Below are 20,980 nucleotides of genomic sequence, written 5' to 3' on the forward strand. Positions count from 1 at the left end.
ACACAAAATGCTCTGTCTAAATCAAGTTTGTGCGATTGTCTCTACATTGTGATTAATGAGACTGCAAACCATTATACACATTTAACAAGGAAAATGTTCTGACAAACACATTTGTTTCATTTTCTGCTCATTTTATTTCCAAATTAAGAAGCAAATTATGTGAGCAATTTAGAGTGTCCAATCAAAGTGCATGTCTTTGCTCTGTGAGAGGCCCCACAGAGCCGCCATGCTGCTGTTACAACCCTCCTTTCAAAATCAGTATATGATGGAGTCAGATTTGCAAACCTGTCCTGTGGTCTGACTGTCTACTCAATACTGCAAGGCCTTTAAAGACCCTGCAGTTTGGGGAGAAAACCCTGACAATCAGACCACCCCCTCTGAGCAAGCACAAGGCGACAGTGGGAAGGAAAAACTCCCTTTTAATAGGAAGAAACCTCCGGCAGAACCAGGCTCAATGAGGGGAGGTCTTCTGCCGCAACCTGTGTTAAATGACTTACAAACAGTTGAAACTGCTGCAAATGTTTTGAAAAGAGGATTGTAACTGTTGTAACATTATGAAGGTACCCTGAAAGGTGGATTCTGTTTATGTGGACGTAGCGTTCTCAGCGGGAGAAAACGCTGAGAACGCTACGTCCACATGAAGAGAAAGGTGGATTCTGTTTATGTGGACGTAGCGTTCACAGCGGGAGAAAACGCTGAGAACGCTACGTCCACATGAAGAGAAAGGTGGATTCTGTTCATGTGGACGTAGCGTTCACAGCGGGAGAAAACGCTGAGAACGCTACGTCCACATGGAGGCAGTACCAAATAAACCACTGGAGCTCTGCCATCTGTCTGCCCCCCTCGCCCCAGCTCAGGGGTCTCAAACGAGCTGTGAGCCGCTGCTCTCTGTCATCTCATGTGAGGCCACAGGTGGCAGCACTTCTGCTGTCATTGTGTTTGTATTTAACAAAACCAAAGTGCAGACATAAGTGTGCACATTAGTTTGTGAGTCTGTCAGTGAACTAACACAGACAATCCCTCTCATGTTTGTGTCTCTGCTCATGTTGCCTTCATATTCAATCATTTGAAGAACTTATTTTAACATTTAAATCAACAACAAACAAAAAAGTCACTTCAACAGTCAAACTGCATTATATTTCTTTAAGTCGATATACGGGCCGGAAGCAGGGCTGACGTGGGCCGCGCTGGCCCCCGGGCCGCAGGTTTGAGAGCCCTGATGTAGCTGCTCTGTGCAGAGACACAAGCAGGTGGCGTGAGTTCAGCCGGAGAAATATCACTGCTGAACTTTGCACCTTATTTGATGCTATTTTCTGTTATAATATGTGTATTACAAACCTTTTCATGTATTACATGAGCTGCATTTAAATGGATCTAATCTAAATTTGATGAAATAAAAGTCATATAATCATTAAATCATTGTTTTAATATTTTGATATCACCTCGTTGTTAGACTACTAAATGTTAAAAGGAGAACTGATATTTGAGTTGAGGAGAGTTGGGTGTGTTTCAGCTCAGCTTGTTCATCTCATCCCTCCTCCCACCTTCAAAGTGGGCAGCGCGTCCTCCGCTTCCCTGACTGAACATGCAGACACATGCATGTGGCGTCAATTGGACGTTTTTTTTCCAGCAGTTTGAAAATATTGAATTTTTACACTCTGTGTATTATATGATCAAAAGTCTAAGACCACTTGAAAAATGGCAAAAAAAAAAAAAAAAAAAAAAAATCATATTTTGCATGTTTGGGTCTCAACAAGGTTCCAAGAAGAGCGTAAACATGCAACACGAAGAAATGGGAGCGAGACAAAACATTTTTTTGAGCAATTTAATGAAAACGACGCTTAAACTGAAACAGGCTGTTTTACAGCTGATCAAAGGTTTAGGAGCACACCTCCAAAAAACCCGTAAATTCCCCAAAACAGAAATCATGCATGAAGGGCATCTACTGTCTGGAACTGTTGTCATTTTTGTAAACTTCCTTTGCCATCCATCCCCAAAGTTTCTCAGTTGGATTTAGATCAGAGGAACATGCAGGATGGTCCCAAACAGTGATGTTATTCTCCTGGAAGTAGTCCCTCGTCCTGTGGGCATTGGGGTTACCACACAGACGAGGGCCCTCAGTCATGAGAGATGCTCTCTGCAACATCTGGACATGAATGACACCCTTAGTTATAAAGTGCTAACAAACATTGATCTTGAAGGAGCGCGCTTCTTGTCTCATAGTTGTTTATCACTGATTCTTTCTTTAATAATGACATATTTCTCTTATGTGCATGGTGGCACAGTGGTTAGCACTGCTGCCTCACAGGAAGAAGGCCCTGAGTTTGACTCCACCGTCTGACCAGAGTTTGCATGTTCTCCCCATGTCTGTGTGGCTTCTCTCTGGCTTTCTCCCACAGTCCAGGGACACACAGTTAGTGTGGTTGGTTAATTGCCCACAGATGCTATCTTGCGTATCCGCCTGTATAAGTTGTTTTAAATGATTTTATAACAATTCTTTTTCAAACTTAATTACATACATACCATACATACGTAGAGTATACTGAGGATGTACTTCCTCAGGAAGCTGCGTCAGGCCCAATTAACCCCAGAGACTGCTAATAAACTTCTACTGCTCCACCATCGACAGCCTTCTGACTTACTGCTGTACACCCTGGTTCAGCTGCTGCACTGTGGAAGACAAGAGGAAACTGCAGCAGGTGGTGAAGGCGTGAGAGCGGGCAATTGGCACCTCACTAACCCCCCTCAGAGACATTTATACTGGCAGACTTCAGTGGAAAGCCAGCATCATCATCATGGACCCCTCAATCCCTGGACACTCACTTTTATCCCCCCTCCCCTCTGGTAAACGCTACAGGTCCATCAGGTCAAAGACAAACAGACTCAATAGAAGCTTCCACCCACAGGCTGTCAAACATGCCCTACCTCCACCCTGAATGAAGGTTAACTGTGCTGTTAACACTCATGGACACTTACACTGTACTTTTTTATAAACAGTATTCATTATAGTATAATACAACCAACATTCTTACCTCTATTTATGTCACGGTTTGCCGGGGCAAGCCGTGTGGAAATTATTTAGGACCAGGAAGCGGCAGCTCAGGTGCAGGTGAGTATTTATTGACAGGAGTAGAAATAAACAGCAATGGCGGGTGACATGAACAGGAAAACCTAAACTGGGTAAAACTAACAAAACAAACCAGAACAAAGATGCAGGGAGGTCCGGAGAAATACACATGGAGAGACGCAGGGAGACCGAGGGGAAACAACACAGACGAACCAGCAACGAGGACGAGGTAACACACACTATAAATACACACGCCAGGAATCAGGGGATGGGAAACAGGAGGGGAACACACCTGGAAGACATCACAGCTGACGAGGCAGGGGAACGTAAACAGAACACACTGACATAAGACACAGACCTTCACAATAAAACAGGAACTACATACACGTAAAGACACAGACTAACCACAGGAATACACGGACAGAAAAGCATGAACACAAACCGAGGAGAAACAGAATCAATATTACAATGATAGAAAACACAAAACGCTGGGTCAAAAGGACCCAGGATCATGACAATTTATATAATTGTACAGTAGCAACAGGTATTCCTACCCCTTACTCAATGTGCAATACCACTGACGTCGCACCTTATGGGGCGATTGTGGCTCAAGAGTTGGGACCTCGCCTTGTAATCGGAAGGTTGCCGGTTTGAGCCCCGGCTCCGACAGTCTCGGTCGTTGTGTCCTTGGGCAAGACACTTCACCCGTTGCCTACTGGTGGTGGTCAGAGGGCCCGGTGGCGCCAGTGTCCGGCAGCCTCGCCTCTGTCAGTGCGCCCCAGGGTGGCTGTGGCTACAATGTAGCTTACCATCACCAGTGTGTGAATGTGTGTGTGAATGGGTGGATGACTGGTTGTGTAAAGCGCTTTGGGGTCCTTAGGGACTAAGTAAAGCGCTATACAAATACAGACCATTTACCATTTATACTGCACTGATCCTACTCCTTAGACTGTACCTGCAGATATATTTATACTTTGTTTCTGTATATAACGTTATAATCTCATTCTCCTATCCGAAGAATGTTGAATGTAAAAACCTACAGCTGTGTTTCATTATTCTGGTAACAGTGACAATAAAGATCTATCTGATCTTATCTATCTTATTTTTTTTCTTTGCTACATAATTCCATATATGTTGCTTTATATATTTAATGTCTTCAGTTTGTATCTATAATGTGGAAAGTAGTAAAAATGAGAAGGTGTGTCCAAACCTTTGACTGCATGTATTTAAGAAAGTATGTAGAACACATTCGCATATGTCAGGTAATAAAAAGTATGTTATACTCCTCGCATCACACACACACACACACACGTGCGCATATTCGTTTTGCATCAAAGTATGATTTATAATAGAACAAGAGAAAAAACAACAATACAACATTTCAGCTCCGTTAACACTCTGTGTGTGTGTGCGTGTGTGCGTGCGCACTATCACCTGCCCACTGTATTTGCTCATGTCGTCCCTGTACAGTGGGGTACCTCCATATCAGAGTCTGCGTTCATGTTTCCGGTCTAACTTCCAGTGTGACGCATTCTCCGTGCCGGGGCGGCTCCTCCTCTGCGGCTCCGCGGTGCTCTGCTCGTCGGCCGGTGTCGGTGTGAGCTGCAGGTGACGCTGGTGTAATAGTAGCAGGAGTACAGCCGGCAGAGGCGGATGGAAGATCCCGGATCTTGCTTGTTGTTAATCGATTTGATGATGAGCATCTCTTCATGATTATGAATTATTCATGTGTTCTGGCAATTGGAGCCTGCACATATTTTTTCTGTGTAGTGTACAGGCACCTGTCACCCACACAGCTATGTCAGCCCCTCCAACATAGCTCTCCCTCCTTGATGCTCCTGCAGCACATGTGCACAGACACTATAGAGGTGAACACTTTCACAACAGGAGCCTTGTGAGCAACACTGAGGATAAATACTACTGAACTGGACTGGAGCTGCTGGGACAGATGGAGAGCTCAGAGTCAGAGAGGCTCAGGTGGTTTGGACATGTGCAGAGGAGGAGAAAGGATGAGGAAGGTGGAGCTGCCAGGCAGGAGGAAAAGAGGAAGACCTCAGAGGAGGTTCATGGATGTAGAGAAGGAGGACATGCAGAGGATGCTGGGATCGGAGTATAAGGAGGCAGGTGATGGGAGGAGACGGAGAAGATCCTTCTTCATCACTCTTCATCTTGCTGACTGAGATGGGATGTAGTAAGCTTCCTGGCTGTCCCTGGTACCCACCTAAAGTCCAAGAAGGATCAAGGTTTCCATGATGGGACATGTGGCCTGTGAAACACTTTGCAGATTCTTTTGATGCATTTCTGTTATCGACACATTCGTTTAGAGCTGGAGTAGGCAATCTTTAGAGAGGCACCACAGGAGTTCAAAAACAAGCTTATAAAGAGATCAAAATTAACACTGAGAAGAACTGAGTGCAGCATATTGGTGATATATTACTGGACTTCCAGTTTTTCATGGAAGCCCTCGGAAAAATGAATTCCCCTTTCCTGGTTTAGATGGACATGTTTAACATGTACTCACTGGGTTTGTATGCATCTCTGATACCGATTCTTTATATACTGTTGTGATTTATTGTGCAGCTTTTGTATAGTTTGGAAAGGTTGAGGCTAGAGCAGGGCGATATGGCCAGAAATATTTTTCACGATATATATTTGAAAATTTGCGATAACAATATAACTGACGATATAATTGATGCGAGACAAAATACAACTCCACAACTTTACTAGTGCAAAAAACCCCATCCATTTATTTTCACTTAAACAAGCAGCTGTTTTTTATGTGCATTAAAGCTATATAAAAATTTAACAGTGCAAATGCAAATTCCTTGCTGAAAGTTTAACCAAAAGGCATTTCCAGTAGAAATGGGCTGACATATCCTGAGCATAACCATGTATAATATCCACTGAAGTTAAAAAGAGGTGCTTTGCAACATTAAACTGCAGTGTGCCAAATAAAAAAGTCAAATACGTATTTTGCACCGGATTATAAGGCACATTAAGTGAAACAAAGCAGTCAGATAAATCAAACTTTATTCAACTCATTCTTCTTGCTTCCTCCACTTCTGTACCATTTAATCATTAATGCTGTATTCTATCACAGCTGCTCTATTCCCATGTTGTTGCAGTATATTAATGACTAACCTCGTATTGTGGATGGATTATCTCAGTTGTTCTCCTGACTGAAGTTTGGTCCATTTACAGCATCCTGCCATGCGATTGCATTTGTCTCTAACCATCAGGAACCCTCACGTTAACTTTTATCCAGTGGAAAAAAAGTTAGCGTTCATCCTCCAGCTTCACTGTGTTTGTTATGCTAACATAGCTGTGTCGCTAGCAGAGATGGGCAGTAACGCGTAATCCGATTACTTTTTTTGAGTAATGAGTAAAGTAAGGGATTACTATTACAAAAAAGGTAATTAGATTACTGTTACTTTCCCGTAAGCACGCTGCGTTACTGCGTTAGTAAAACTGTGATTTTTTTGCAAGTGTCTCATGATAATGACGTAAGCGAGTGCGATGTTCATGGCAACAGCTGTGTGCAGATCAAAAATGTGAAATTCACAGAGAAACTGCCGGATCCTTCCACTGACGGCTGCAGCACACCCGCACCAGGGCAAACCTCCGCCTGCCCCACTTCTGCTATACAGGTGAAAATAGAGCAACAGGACCGATGAGTCTTTGATTTGATTTATTTTCTGCTGTGTTTTACGTGCATCTATTTGAAAGACTGAGTGTAAACACAAAAAAATATTTTATTTTATGTGCTGGAATGTGCAGAAAATAGGTTTAAATGTTAAACACATTTCTTCCAGTCAGAGAATGTTGCATATAATTTAATGTTTGCTTGATGCATAAAGTTAAAAAGATTAAAACTAATAAAACAAGTTTTAAAAAGAGACTTTTTCATTTAATTACATTTTATATGATAGATTATGCAGAAAAAGTAGAATTGGGCTGAAAGATCTATTGCTTTATTACCTATTTAGGGGATAAATCATGTTTTAAAAAGTAACTAAGTAACTAAGTAACTAATTACTTTTGAAAATAAGTAATTAGTGAAGTAACGGGATTACTTTTTTCGGGAGGTAATCAGTAATTAGTTACTGATTACTTTTTCAGAAGTAATTAGTTACTTAGTTACTTAGCACGTAGCACATCATTATATACCAGCTAGCCCAACTTCAGTAACCCTACAAACGTCACTGCTGTTTAGTTTTCTGTCTTCATTTATGTTGGAAGTGATAGCAGAGCTGTATGTTTGAATTTTTCAGAAATCTCTCAGTCAGAACATGCTATATCATGTTTAGGTGGAAACTAGCGAGCTAACTTCCTGCTAACTTCCTGCTAACTTCTAACTCTGTTAAATGTAATAAATCCTGTTTTCATGGATGCCTGGATGTTAAACTTCATAGTTACACCTGGTAAAGCAGCAACGCTGATCATTTTATTAAAGATGAAAGAATTTGGACAGTTTTTAACTCTCAGTGATGCTGCAGTGTTCGTTTGACTTTGGGACCTGAAGCTGACAGAGTTTAGGACCCAGATTACTCCCAGCTTTACGAGCACCTTAGTCCGACAAATACGGTAATAACGACGGCCCGCTGAAGCTGCAGCATTTTTACAAACCCGTTCTAGTTCATCCGTTTCACTCAACGATCCGCTTTCGCCCTTCTCATTCTCTGTCGCTGCCATGCTTTTTCGGCATGTGCGTATGAAAGCAAAGGCACTGCGCATGCGTGTTTTACCCATATTCTATCGCCATATTTCATTTTCTTATTGTTGCCCAACATTATACCGGTATTACCGTGAACGGTATAATATGGCCCAGCCCTAGTTGAGGCTCAGATAGTGAGCAGGGTCCATAGTTTCTTATAGCAGCGCACTGGTGAAGCATAGTGTTAGTGTTGTCTGTAGAACGTGTTCATGCACGTGTAGAGGCTCCACCACACCAACGAGCCTGTAGGAAAGAGGCATCAATATTTATTATTTGCTGTTACTCGTGCTTATGTTGGTTGTTGCCGTGGTTTCCCTGCTGTCTTGTTTTCTTTTTGCTGGTTTTTTTTAGCAGGTGTGGAAGCAGATTTTCAGGGTCTTCTCTCTTTATCCCTCTTCTCCTCTGTTTTTCTCTCCCTGTCCTTCTCTTAACTCTCCTGCCAACTTCTATTTCCTTCTTCTTTCTCTCTCCCGTCTCCCGGTCCTGTCCGGTCTGATTGTAATAACTTAAAATAAAAACAATTGAAAATCGAATAAATGACAATCATGTGGACCAATATCTGCACTATTCTTCAGACAATAATTCTGATTTCTGCAGACAGGACAGGCAAAAATTTTAAAAAGGTGCTTCCAAAGCTGTGTCACTGTGAGCAGTGTGTGCTTTGCCGCCTCAGTGTGTTTTGTTTGTTGCAGGGCTGTTGTGTGTCTTTATGTTACTGTGTGCTGTTGAGCCTCTGGGTTTACTGAAAGCAGCGATTACCACACTTGAGCTGAGCAGCGCCGTTGAATTGTCAGAAGCACACTACCAGAGGTGCCTGTTTGAAAACATGTCTGCGTCTGTGCTTCATGTTCAGATTAAAAGGATTTGCTTCCATCTGCAGTGAAACTGCTCCTGAAGTGAAATCAGGTGATTTGCAGACTCTTGGCAAACGGAGGCATGCAGCTATCATGTTCCACCTCAGCCAGCTACACAATTCAAATTCTACTTTCATGCATCTGCACTGACAATCTTCTCATGTATATACATGCATGAAATATAAATGTTCAATTTTAAGAGCTTTGCTCTTCAGAGTCTCTCTTCTACATAAAGTGTAGTGGCTATGCTGTTGTTGGTGTTTCAAAGCTGCCATGTGTCCAGCAGAGTGCAGCAGAGAGGAGAGGATGACAAATGGATGAACAGGTGGTCTCTGACTATGGATGGATTATCATCATGTCTGCATGCTGATCCAGCGGAGGGAAGATGGCAGAGGGTTTAATTGGAGCAAGTCTCAGGCAGTTGTCACGACAGATATTCGACGCGTCAGCCTGCTGAGACGAGGATGATATGTTGTAGTCTGATGGTAATGACAATGACAACATCAGTCTGGTTATCTAAGAGTGGAGCAAACAGCCGTCAGGGCAATCCCTGCCAACAGAGAACTACTCTTTGTTTAAAAATGAGAACCGCTCGCCTGAGTCACCTAAATCATCAGCACGGCACTTAGTTGGCTCCCCAGCGACACACCCGCCATGTCTGAAACATCGCAGATGAAAGGATTTATAAAGAGCAAATGGAAGGATGTTTTCAAATTGTTACTGAGCTCTGTCAATTTAAAAAGGTCACAGAAAAAGAAAATAAGTAAAGTTGATACAAATCAGGCTTTGACCATTTTTCCTTGTTCATTTGAAATTTGGATACATAAATCACACAGTGTTGTCCCCATATGATTATGTACCAGAATAAGGATGCGCTGGCCATTAAGATGACTCTGGGTCACTTAATGATTTGTTACTCGTACCCCTCTGTGCTCCCCTCTGTGCTCCCCTCTGACCAGGTTGTAGCTGTTGTTGTGCGAGCACAGAGGTAACTGAGCAGAAGAGTTGGGAGGTAATTAAAGAGCACATGCTCAGCTAGACAGCACGTAGCACAGATGTGAGGGAGGGAGAGCAGAAGCTTGTTCAGCACCACTTTGTTCACACAGAGAAAATGTAATTTATTACCCAGCCAGGGGGTAGAACCCCACCTTCATCACAACAGAGGCACTAGAGCCAAAACCAAGATGGGCTGCTTTGGACTGGAGCAAATATACAGTCAGCAGGCACTGTAACGAGGTTAGCAGGTGCTACAGAGGTATACAGGACTGGGCAAGGTTCCAAACATAGGCTCCGCAGTGCTAGACTGATGTGGATCCATAAGGACACAGGTCCTGTTCAGCACATGTCCTGGTGACCCACTGTTTGTCTCTGATTTCATACCCTTTGATTATTATTATTCCTGTTTTTGGTTTATTTCTAAGTTCTCGGTGATGTTAGTTCTCCCTCCCTCAGAGTTTAGTCTCTGTTCCCATGTTTCATGTCTCTATGTTCCCCATGTCTCCACACGTTTTCAGTTTTGCTTCCTCCCAGTCTCGTTATGTGTGATTACTCCCTCCTGTATCCGCCCTGTGTGTCCCTCTGCCCGTTGTTGCGTCGTACCCTCTGAGTGCTGTGTGTTATCGCCGTGCTCCTCGTTTTCCAGTTTGTCCGTTTTGAGTTAATAGTTTCTGAGTTTCCAGTTTAAGGTTTTGTGTTTTCACTTTGTCGGTTCTACCTTTTGTTTGAGTCCTGCGTCTGGGTCCTCATCCTGCCTGCCATGACATATCCAACTGAAGAAAAGCAAAACTGATTTGTTCTGGGGGGGGGGGGGTCACGTGGCCAAGCCTTAAGCATAGTGGGGTTGCTCCCAAAACAGTGTATAAACTTTCCATAAAAAACCCTTGTATACGCTGTTAGTGTGGTTTGGAATATACGGCACTGACATGTCAAAAGTTTCATCTGTGAAACAGTGTGAAATCTTTACCCGAAGACGCAAGACAGGCGCTACACCATCAACGTCCGACACAGATGCTGACATGGCTGGCATAGCCGGTCGGATTTTGGAGCCAAGTTGGACAGCATTGATACAAGACTGACAGGGATGGCAAATGCTGTGACTGCATTGGAGGGTAAAGTGTCGGAGGTAAAGCAAGACATATTGAACCAGGGGGCTCACATCGAGGAGGCCGAAGCCCGCATTGCCGAAGTAGAAAGCACACTTGAAAAAACAGAAACGTCACTGAACTCGGCTATCAAACGAATCGTTCTTCCTGAAGCCAAAACAGATGACTTGGAAAACCGGGGATGACGAAAGAACCTGCGCATGTTCGGCATAAAAGAGGGAGCAGAGGGGAACAACCACTCTTCGACTTTGTTAACATCATGCTACCTAAGTGGCTGGGGCTAGCACCCGACAAGTCATTCACACTGGAGCGAGTGCATCGCACACTGGAGCGAGTGCATCGCACGCTCCGGGAAACCGAACCAGAGCAGAGCGGTGCTTGTTCGCTTCTTAAAATTCCAAGAGAAGGAACTGGTATATCGGGAAGCAAGAAAACAACAAATTACACATGAAGGGACCAAGATCACATTTGCACAGGATCTGTCTGCAGAGACGGCTCAGATCCGACGGGGATTTCACCCGGTTGTCAAGCTGTTTATTGAAATCAATGCCTTCCGTGGATTCCAGCACAACACCTGCAGACTCAGGATCCTGTACGATGGAAAGATCCACCTCCTCTCAGCACCTGAAGAAGCCAAAACATTCTACAAGAATCTGGCAAAGGAAACAGCAGAGGATGCCCATCACCAGTTAAACAACAGGTTAACCGTTAAGAGCCTCCATAAGACTGCTTCTGCTTCAACATAACTGACTAGTAATGGAGACATTGATAAGAGACAGATAAAATTTTTAGTTCAAATTAATGTGGAACTTATGTTAACATAACTGGGCGTTTTTTAAGCGCATATTCATTCTAAGTTTAATCTCAATCGTTTTGGGTTATATATTAACAGCTAAACCTCAACTAAGTCATTATTTTTTGTCCTACGAAAAAAATCAGTATCATTATATGGTTAGTGTACACTGTCTGATTTATGGGGTTTTGGAGAGGTTGCGTTGACTAGTTCCTCCTCAGTGATGTGGATTAACACCCTCCAAATAATTTGTTCGAGGGAGGGGGGAGACATTTCCAACAAGGAAATGCAAATGTTCAGTCAGAAATTGTTTACAAGTTCTGTATCTGGTATGTGTGAGTGTGTGAATGTAAGTGCAAACCTGCTTCTTCAATTTTTCCTTTACTTTGTTTATTTAAGTACACAGTCTGACAATATTTTATGGAGAGGACAACTAAAGAAGACAATTTGAACGTTAGGAGGATACAGAAGTTAGTTAAATTGAAACAAGTATTAAACCGACTGAAACAATTAAATTCTAGAATTATTGTCCTACATCTCATCTTACTGCATCAGAGACACATTTATTAACCAAAAGATGGCAGGGTCAGGTATGTCACTCTTCCTTTACTAGACATGCCAGAGGAGTCATTACTCTTATACATAAGTCAATCCCATTTCAAACCACAAGGGTGATTCCAGATCCAAACGGGAGATATGTAATTGTGCAGGGCCGTATCTCCATGTTAGATATAAACCTGTTAAATGTCTATGGCCCCAACGAGGATAACCCATCCTTCCATGAACATTTATTTCTCACAATATCAACCTTGGAGGGCCTTTATATCATAGGAGGGGACTTCAATTACGCCCTGGACCCTAACCTGGATAGGTCGACTCAAACTGACAGTACTCATACATATATAAAATATCTGAGAATAAATGAGGTCAAGGAATCCAAATAACAGGGAATTTTCATGTTATTCTAGTTCGTATCGAAGTCATTCGCAGATAGATAAATTTCTTATCTCCACAGAGCTACTACCTTGCGTTGAGAACTGTTAGTCTAACAGTATTTTGATTAGCGATCATGCAGCACTATGTCTATTAGTTAAATTGGGTGAGGTTGATCAAGGTGTAAAGCGATGGAGGATGCAAACATTTTTGCTAAAGGACCCAACATTTGTTAAATTTATAGAAACTTGCATTGATAAATATTTTCAAATAAAGATGAAACCACAGCTAGTATTAGGTGGGAAGCATTTAAAGCTTACATAAGAGGGGAAATTATAAGCTACAGTAGCAACAAGAGTAAGCAATATAACCAAGAATTACAATTGTTAGAAAGGCAAATTAAATCTAATGAAACAGAATTTTACCTGAGCAATGATCCTACTAAACTAAACAATCTGATTATTTTAAGAGCCAGGTATAATAAATTAACAGCAGAGAAAGTGGCAAAAAGTTTAATGTGGACCAAACAATTATTTTATGACCAAGGAGAGAAGGCAGGAAACTTATTGGCTCGGAGGTGATGCAAGATGCAAGCAGAAAAAGCCATCACCAACATAAAGTCCAAATCGGGTATTATAACAACAGACCCTTTAGAAAGAAACAAAAATTTCAGAGAGTTTTATCAATCTTTATATAAATCAGAGTATACAGGAAACAGAGAAACACAAGATGCTTTTCTTGATCAGTTAACATTTCAAACCCTCTCAGAAGAGGATAAAACAGCCCTTGATAGTCCTTTCACAATAAAAGACCTGTCAGAAGCCATAGACGACCTGAATAGCGGTAAACGCCTGATCCTGATGGAATTCCAATGGAATTCTATAAAACATTTAAAAATAAATTAATACTGCCAGTTCTTAACATGTATGAGGAGTCATATGAATCCAGAATACTCCCAGACTCACTGAGATTAGCTACAATAACCATTTTATTGAAGCCTCCGACTGAATGCTCCTCTTATAGGGGAATTAGTCTTATGGGATGTGATACAAAGATTTTGTGTGAAGCACTCTCTAGGAGACTAGATAAATATGTGCCTAATTTGATAATATACGATCAACGAGGTTTTGTTAAAACGAGACAGGTAATGGAGGAAATGAGTGTGCCGACTAGAGAAAAATCAACCGAGAGCGTGGGTGACCAGGTTACCGAAGAGAAAAGAGATGATGGCTCCAATGCCGGAGAGATTGTCAAACGGAAGGGCCATAGAAGTTCCGTAGTGCGAAGGTATTTCGTAGTGATGTGTCGGTCGCGAACGAAATGGCTCTTAGAGCCGGATTTTTGACGTGAATGACGCGATCCGGCTCCTTATCGCGAGCCGTGGTGTTTTTTTTCTTTCTTTCTCTCACCCTCTCTCTCGCACTTTTTTCCCGCTTCACTCCGCACGCGAGCCTTGTGCTTTGCGCTGGGAAGAGGGGGGAGGGGCGGTAGTTACACTCGCAGTAGCACAGGAACAGAGCAGGAGGGAGAGAGAGAGAGCCAGGGACAACAACGTCACATTAGAAAGGTATAGTAATCATCCACAACTATTTTCAGTTGCAGATGATAAAGGATTCAGAAAGTTCAGAAAGCTTTACAACAAGGAGAGATTGAAAATTTCCTTTTAGTTCTCAGTTTATTTGATATTGACAAAAGTTAGTCAATTTTGTCTGTTCTTCTGTAAAACAAACTAAGATTTATTTTTAGAATTGAAATTTTGTTTCTAAGTGGAATTGACAATTTAGTAGTTTGTTTTGTTTATTCTATTTTGAAACTTAAACACTTTAGCAGCTGCCTTTTGTGTCGTTTGCAATATTTGCCTTTATTTATCTGAAACTGAAGTCTCATGTTCCTTAAGTACATCTACCCTGTTGAACTTATTATGGGAAATAAATATTTAAATCAAAACAAGCTGCAGATTATTTCACATTTTACTTGTGAGCAACGGCACATTTAAATCTTACAAATATAGTTATTTGTATTTATATCGTGATATATATATCGTTATCGCCTGAAATGAAAAAAACATATCGTGATATGAAAAAATCTTATACCGCCCAGCTCTATTTGCAGATGATATTATATTTTTTTGACTAATCTGAAAGATAGTATCCCTAATTTAGTAACATTACTAAAAACATTTGGAGAATTTTCAGGATACAAAATTAACAATTCTGAATCAGAATTAATGTTTCTTAATGAGGAAGAAAGACGAAGCCCTGTGGTGGCCACCCCATTTAAAACAACTACAACAGGCTTTAAATATTTAGGCATCAGGATCACCCCAAGCCTCAAGGACATAACCTCAATAAATTATGATCCCCTTGTAGAAGAGGTCACGGAAATGCTAAACCGTTGGATAAACCTGCCTGTATCTATAATAGGCCGGATAAATATCCTAAAAATGACAATTTTACCAAATTTTTTATATTATTTCCAAACACTTCCGTTGCCTCTACCAACTTCATTTTTTGACAGTTTAAACAAACTACTTAACCAATTTATTTGGAATAACAGGAAGGCAAGGCTCTGCCTAAAACTACTTTACTTGCCCTATGAAAGAGGTCTCCAAGTCCCCAACCTCAGATGGTTGGAAGAGTATGGATGCTCCCTCCATGGGACTCTGGAAGAAGGAAAGAGCCGACTCTCTAGGCCTGGAAAGACTAACATATATTGCTAAGGGCAAACAATGGGACTTTGTGAATATGTGGAAGCCATATATGGATATTTTAGGGAGTGGAGGTGAAGGACGTTTATGAAAAAGAAGGAAAAGAAGAAGGGAAGGAGGGGAGAATCTTGTTTATCCTAATTCCTTGCATTTTGGTATTACTGTGAGAACTATGCTCATTTCTACATTTGAATATGATGTCGGCAGGTTTGATGTATGGATGGGTGTGTGAATGTGAGGATGTGCAAATATTTGTTTGTATTGTACAACAGAAAATTTCAATAAAAATATATGGGAAAAAACTGATTTGTTCTAATTACGTTTATGATTTAAATGTCTTTCACTGATCTTATTCACGTCTCCCCTGAAGCTTCTGTGGAGGAGACATTAGTTGCTATAACTGTTGTACAGTTATTACCATGACTACACAGTCCTTGTCTCGGTCAGGAGCATGGTGGGAAATGTTGTAAATCCCTCTGAGGCAAATGTGGTATGTGTGACAGTGAGCTGGATAGATTTCATTTGCTTATGTAATTAATCATTTTTAGGTGTTTGTGAAGGACACACACTGTTTCCCAATAATCCTCGTCATCGTCTCTTTAAAGTTAAAATAAACAAATAATGATGTTTACAGTTTAACAACAAACCTTTAAAAACTCTCCTACTGAGTGCTATTAGAAAGTTAACAATCAAACACCGCAAGATTTTTTCAAATGGCCGTTTTATGCCAGCAGACAATCATTTTTTTTAATTGTTCATAATGAGTCTGTTATTGGTGGATACAGAGATGTAATGTCTGTGAAGGTTCTCAGTTATCCAGGTCATGGTAGTCCGAGGAGCTCGGAAAGAAAAGGATCTGGACGTCTTTAAGTTTCTTCAAGACGCTTCATCTGAGAAGCTTCTTCAGTTCTAAGAGCAACTGGTGGAGATTCCCCAAGGCTGCGTCCACACTGATACGTTTTCGTTTGAAAACGCATTGTTTTCTCTCCGTTTCGGCGTCCCGTCCACACTGAGACGGCGTTTTCGGTCAAGAAAAATGCAGCGTTTTGAAAAAGCTCTCCAAACCAGATACATTTGAAAATGCTGCTTGCACGTCGCAGTGTGGACAGCGAAAACGATGACACATTTGAGTCATGTGATGCAGTCATGTGACCAATTAAACAAAGATAGTGGAGGGTATTATACAGCAGTTGTTTTGTTTGACAGCCCTATTAAAGATTAATATCAGTCTGTACATGCTCCAGATAGCTTTTCTTCAAATTCTTTAATTCTCACTCACTTTTGCAACTTTGTACTTTGATGTTACTCGCAGTATCAACTCCACCTCATTGTTAGTCCGTTTAAAAAGCTCGCTGCTTTTCCTCAACATTTTGCCGCGACGCTTCAAAGAGCCGGAAAGTAAATAAGCAGCAGACAGAAATGAGGCAGGCTGAATCTTCTTGCGTTTCACGCATGTGCAGGACTGGAACGCAAGCGTTTTCGTCCGTTTCAATGTGGACGCACAACTCTGTGAAAACGACTAAAAACGCTAGTGTGGACGCGGAGCGTTTTCAGACGAAAACGCCGTTTTCAAATTTAACCGGGTGAGTGTAGACGTAGCCTGAGAGGGTCATGGACCTCCTATTGATCCTCTACCTAATCACACAATCAGGAACACCGGGCAGAAAATGTTCCCTCTAAGCCTGAAGGGAAAAAGAGGGAACACACACATCCTGTCCTCTTCCTCCAGCCATAAGAAACATCAACTCTCTTCCCGTATTTAAGTCACAGCTAAAAACACATTTTATCTGCTGTCAAGTTCTGTTTTGCAATTTTAACTTATTTTATGTATTTCATGACTATTGCTCCTTTTATTAATTTTTATTCTTTTGTAAGGTGACCTTGGGTTTTTGAAAGGCGCCCTCAAATAAAAGGTATTTTTATTATTACCCCAGTGTACTTCAGACCCGCCACACACTCAGACACAAACTGGTTCATCACAAACACAAACTGAACAACGTAGCTGTGCAGTGCAGCGAGGAGTGCTCAGACCTCTACACTGGAGACACCAAACAGCCACTTCATAAACACATGGCAGCTTTACATCTGCATGTAAAGGTCAAAGGTCACTCGCTCAGGATGCCAGTGTTCACATTTATGACAGAGAAGACAGATGGTTTGAAAGAGGAGTGAAAGAAGCATCTATGTCCACTGTGAACGGCCATCTTTGAAAGGAGGGCGGGGCTTACCACACCAACTGTCTGCCATCTAAAATCTGGACGCCTTAACGTCCACGCACATCCTGCGTCATCTGACCTCAGTAAGTCACATGATAGGGAGGGGCTAGGTTTCAAAATGAGTTCACCCGAAACCCTGGCTGATTTGATTAGATAGAGGATCAAGAGGGGGTCTGTGACCCTCTTAAGCTGGACATACATTGTGCGATTTTTTCAGTCACGCGAATCAGCTCCTGCTCAAACTGCACTATTGACTTGCAGGGGTTATAAGTTCATAGGTCACGATGCAGGGTCTCACACTATACGGCCCGATGCTCTGATGCGACCTGAGTGCTCACACTGTGCCTCCATAAAATGAAGGTTATAACAGAAAATCTGTCGCTCGCTCTCCCTCTCTGTCTTTCACTCACACAGACAAACACCACCACCATCAACTTTGCTAAATTGCTAATGAAAAGCATTGATCAGGCAGCTGTGATTGAGCAGCAATGTAAATCCAACTCTTTTCACGGTTGTTGTGGTCGTGATAATTTTGTGAGGCCACATCGAAAAGGCTTGGACGAGCCAAAGTTGTGCCTCCATCGCTTGTGTCCAGATCACACGCTGCACTGCTGCTCCGTCTCTTTCACTTCCATTTCTGCGCTTGCGCGTGCGCAGTGTGAGAGGCTGCGGTGACACCCTCACGATGGCTGACAGGATTTCAAACCAGGTTTGATTTTCTTACGACCAAGCGATTGATGATCGGGAGCTGGTCGTGAGGTGTTAATCGCTTCTCGTTACCCCACGTATACTACACGATGCATGACACACGATGAAGGCCAAACTCAGGCCGATCACCAAAACGGTCGCACGACTGAAAAATCGTCTCAAAATGAGCCAAAAATCGCAGAGTGTAAGCCCAGCATAAGGGACATCTCCCAGTAGGTCTTAAAATCTGGAACTCTCCACCAATCGCTCGTAGAACTGAAGAAGCTTCTCGGATGAAACGTAGTAAATAGTAGTCTGTCCTCTGGTGTTGTACCTGTGAATCTTAAACATGCAGTGATTCAGCCTCTACTCAAGAAACCTGCTCTTGATCCTGATATTATTGCAAATTACAGACCTATTTCCAAACTGCCTTTTATCTCAAAGATTCTTGAAAAGGTAGTTTACAAGCAATTAATGTCCTTTTTAGAAGAACACCATACTTCAGTTTTCCAATCTGGTTTTAGAGCTCTACATAGTACCTAATCTGCCCTTTTAAGAGTTTTTAATGATGTGTTTTTAGCAACTGACTCAGGTGACTGTGTTATTATCGTGCTGTTAGATTTAACTGCTGCTTTTGATACAGTGGATCATAATATTTTAATTTCCCGTTTAGAGCAGTTGGTGGGTGTTAGCAGTACCACACTGCAGTGGTTTAGATCCTGTTTGGCAGAGCGAACTTTCTCTGTGAAACTCGGTGAGTTTGTATCCTCTGCTGCTTCTCTGCAGTGTGGGGTCCCACAGGGTTCAGTTTTAGGCCCGCTTCTTTTCTCCCTATGTCTATTTTCAGGAAACATGGGATTTCTTTCCACTGTTATGCTGATGACTCCCAGATATATTTCCCACTTAAAAAGATAAATGGCTTCTCAGTAGACCCTCTGCTCAGATGCCTTGATGAAATAAGGGCTTTGAACTTTTTACATTTTAATGAGCAGAAAACAGAAGTGATGGTTCTTGGTGGCGCTTCTGAGGCCACTACTATAGATCTTGGTTTGCTGGCACAGTGTGTTAAACCAGTCATAACTAATCTGGGAGTTAAAATGGAGGCAGATCTTAAACTTGAAAGCTTTTTTCATTTGAGGCAATTAGCCAAAATAAAGCCCATCTTATCGAAACAGCTTTTTGAGACAGTAATCCATGCCTTTGTTACTTCTAGGCTGGATTATTGTAACGCACTTTATTGTGGGGTTAGTGATGCGTCCATTAGGCGTCTGCAGGTTGTGCAAAATACTGCAACACGTCTTTTAACTGGAACAAAAAAGTCTGAGCACATTACCCCCATTTTAATTTCACTCCACTGGCTACCTGTACATTTAAGGATTGTTTTTAAAATTCTCTTATTTGTTTTTAAATCTCTTAATGGCCTGTCCCCCCACACACCTCTCGGAGCTACTACAACCATATACACCTGCCGTGCTAACACCTGCTGCTCTCTGGCAGCAGCACCATGCTCTCCCGTGTTTTAAATGCACCTTAGAACAACATGCAGCAACACTACACATGAGCGAGAGGAGGGAGGTTTGGGGTCTTCACACACCCCTGTTCTCTGCTGGCCATCGGGGCGGGGGGGCTGGGAGGAGGTGTTGGCCGTCCGATTGGTATTTGGGATGCGGGGCCTCCCTGCTGCTGCGGAGCCTGGGGCGGTCTGCTTGCCTCCACCCCGGGGGAAAGGGTAACCAGAGTCAACCAAAACAAAGTCCACTGACCGTTCAGGAGGCCGACCCGGAGGCTGACAGCACGGGAGTCCAAACAGTTCAGGTGGCCGACCTGGGGGCCAGCGACGGGGACAAAACAGGTCCGGAGGCCGACCGCGTGGGAGGCCGTGGCGGCGGCGACGACAGAGCAGGTCCGGAGGCCGACCGCGCGGGAGGCAGTGGCGATGACAGAGCTGATCTGGAGGCCGGCCATGCAGAGGACAGCAGCGGCGACGCAGGTGAAGGAGAGGACAGTGCTGATTCGGAGGCCGCCCACGACGGCAATGACGTCCGGCAAGAGGCCCAGAAAGTGGCCGGCGAAGCTGAGGTGGCAGTTGGGGACCTGAAGACGGCGTGGACCCCGCAGCACCAACGAGGCGGAGGCTGGGCCAGACGAGGCGGAAGCTGAGGCAGAGGCAGAAGCTGAGGCAGAAGCTGAGGCAGAGGCAGAAGCTGCACCAGGCGACGCTGAGGCTGATGCAGAGGCTGGAACAGGCGACGCTGATGCAGAGGCTGGACCAGGCGTGGATGACGAGGGTGATGCTGCAGACAAGGATGAGGGTGATGACACAGGCACGGCTGCGGAACCTGACGGCAGTGGGACGGCTGCGGAACCTGACGGCGACGGTGACGCTGCAGGCGGTGACGCTGCAGACGACGGTGTGGAAGTCGTAGGTGGTGGAGCGGGTGATGGCACTGCAGGCAGCAGAGTTTTAACAGTTGTTGGAAGCACTGGAGGCGAAGCTGAAGCTGCTGCTGCAGGAGGCGTGGATGAGGAAGCTGATGGCTGGACGGGCTCCTCGGGTCCCCCAGCAGATGAGGCAGGTTGCTGGACGGGCTCCTCGGGCCCCCCAGCTGATGAGGCATGAGGCCGGACGGGCTCCTTGGACCCTCCAGCGAAGACAGGTTCAGGGCCAGCAGGCATAGAGACCTCTGGCAGAGAAGGAACAGAACCAGCAGGTGCGGGGACCTCTGGCAGGGACAGACCAGGTTGCGCTGGCTTCTTCATGTCCAGGGGTCCAGCTGATATTCAGCCTCTGGGGAGGCCCTGGAGAGAGTAAAAATCTCAAAGTTGGCCAGGTCTTGAAGAGCAACAACAGTCTGTGTAGGGCTATCCTCCTCCTGAAAATGAGTGGGTGGAGCTGGTGGCTGAATA

Source organism: Pelmatolapia mariae, linkage group LG22, assembly GCF_036321145.2.
Source record: "Pelmatolapia mariae isolate MD_Pm_ZW linkage group LG22, Pm_UMD_F_2, whole genome shotgun sequence".
In the NCBI taxonomy this organism is placed as follows: domain Eukaryota; kingdom Metazoa; phylum Chordata; class Actinopteri; order Cichliformes; family Cichlidae; genus Pelmatolapia; species Pelmatolapia mariae.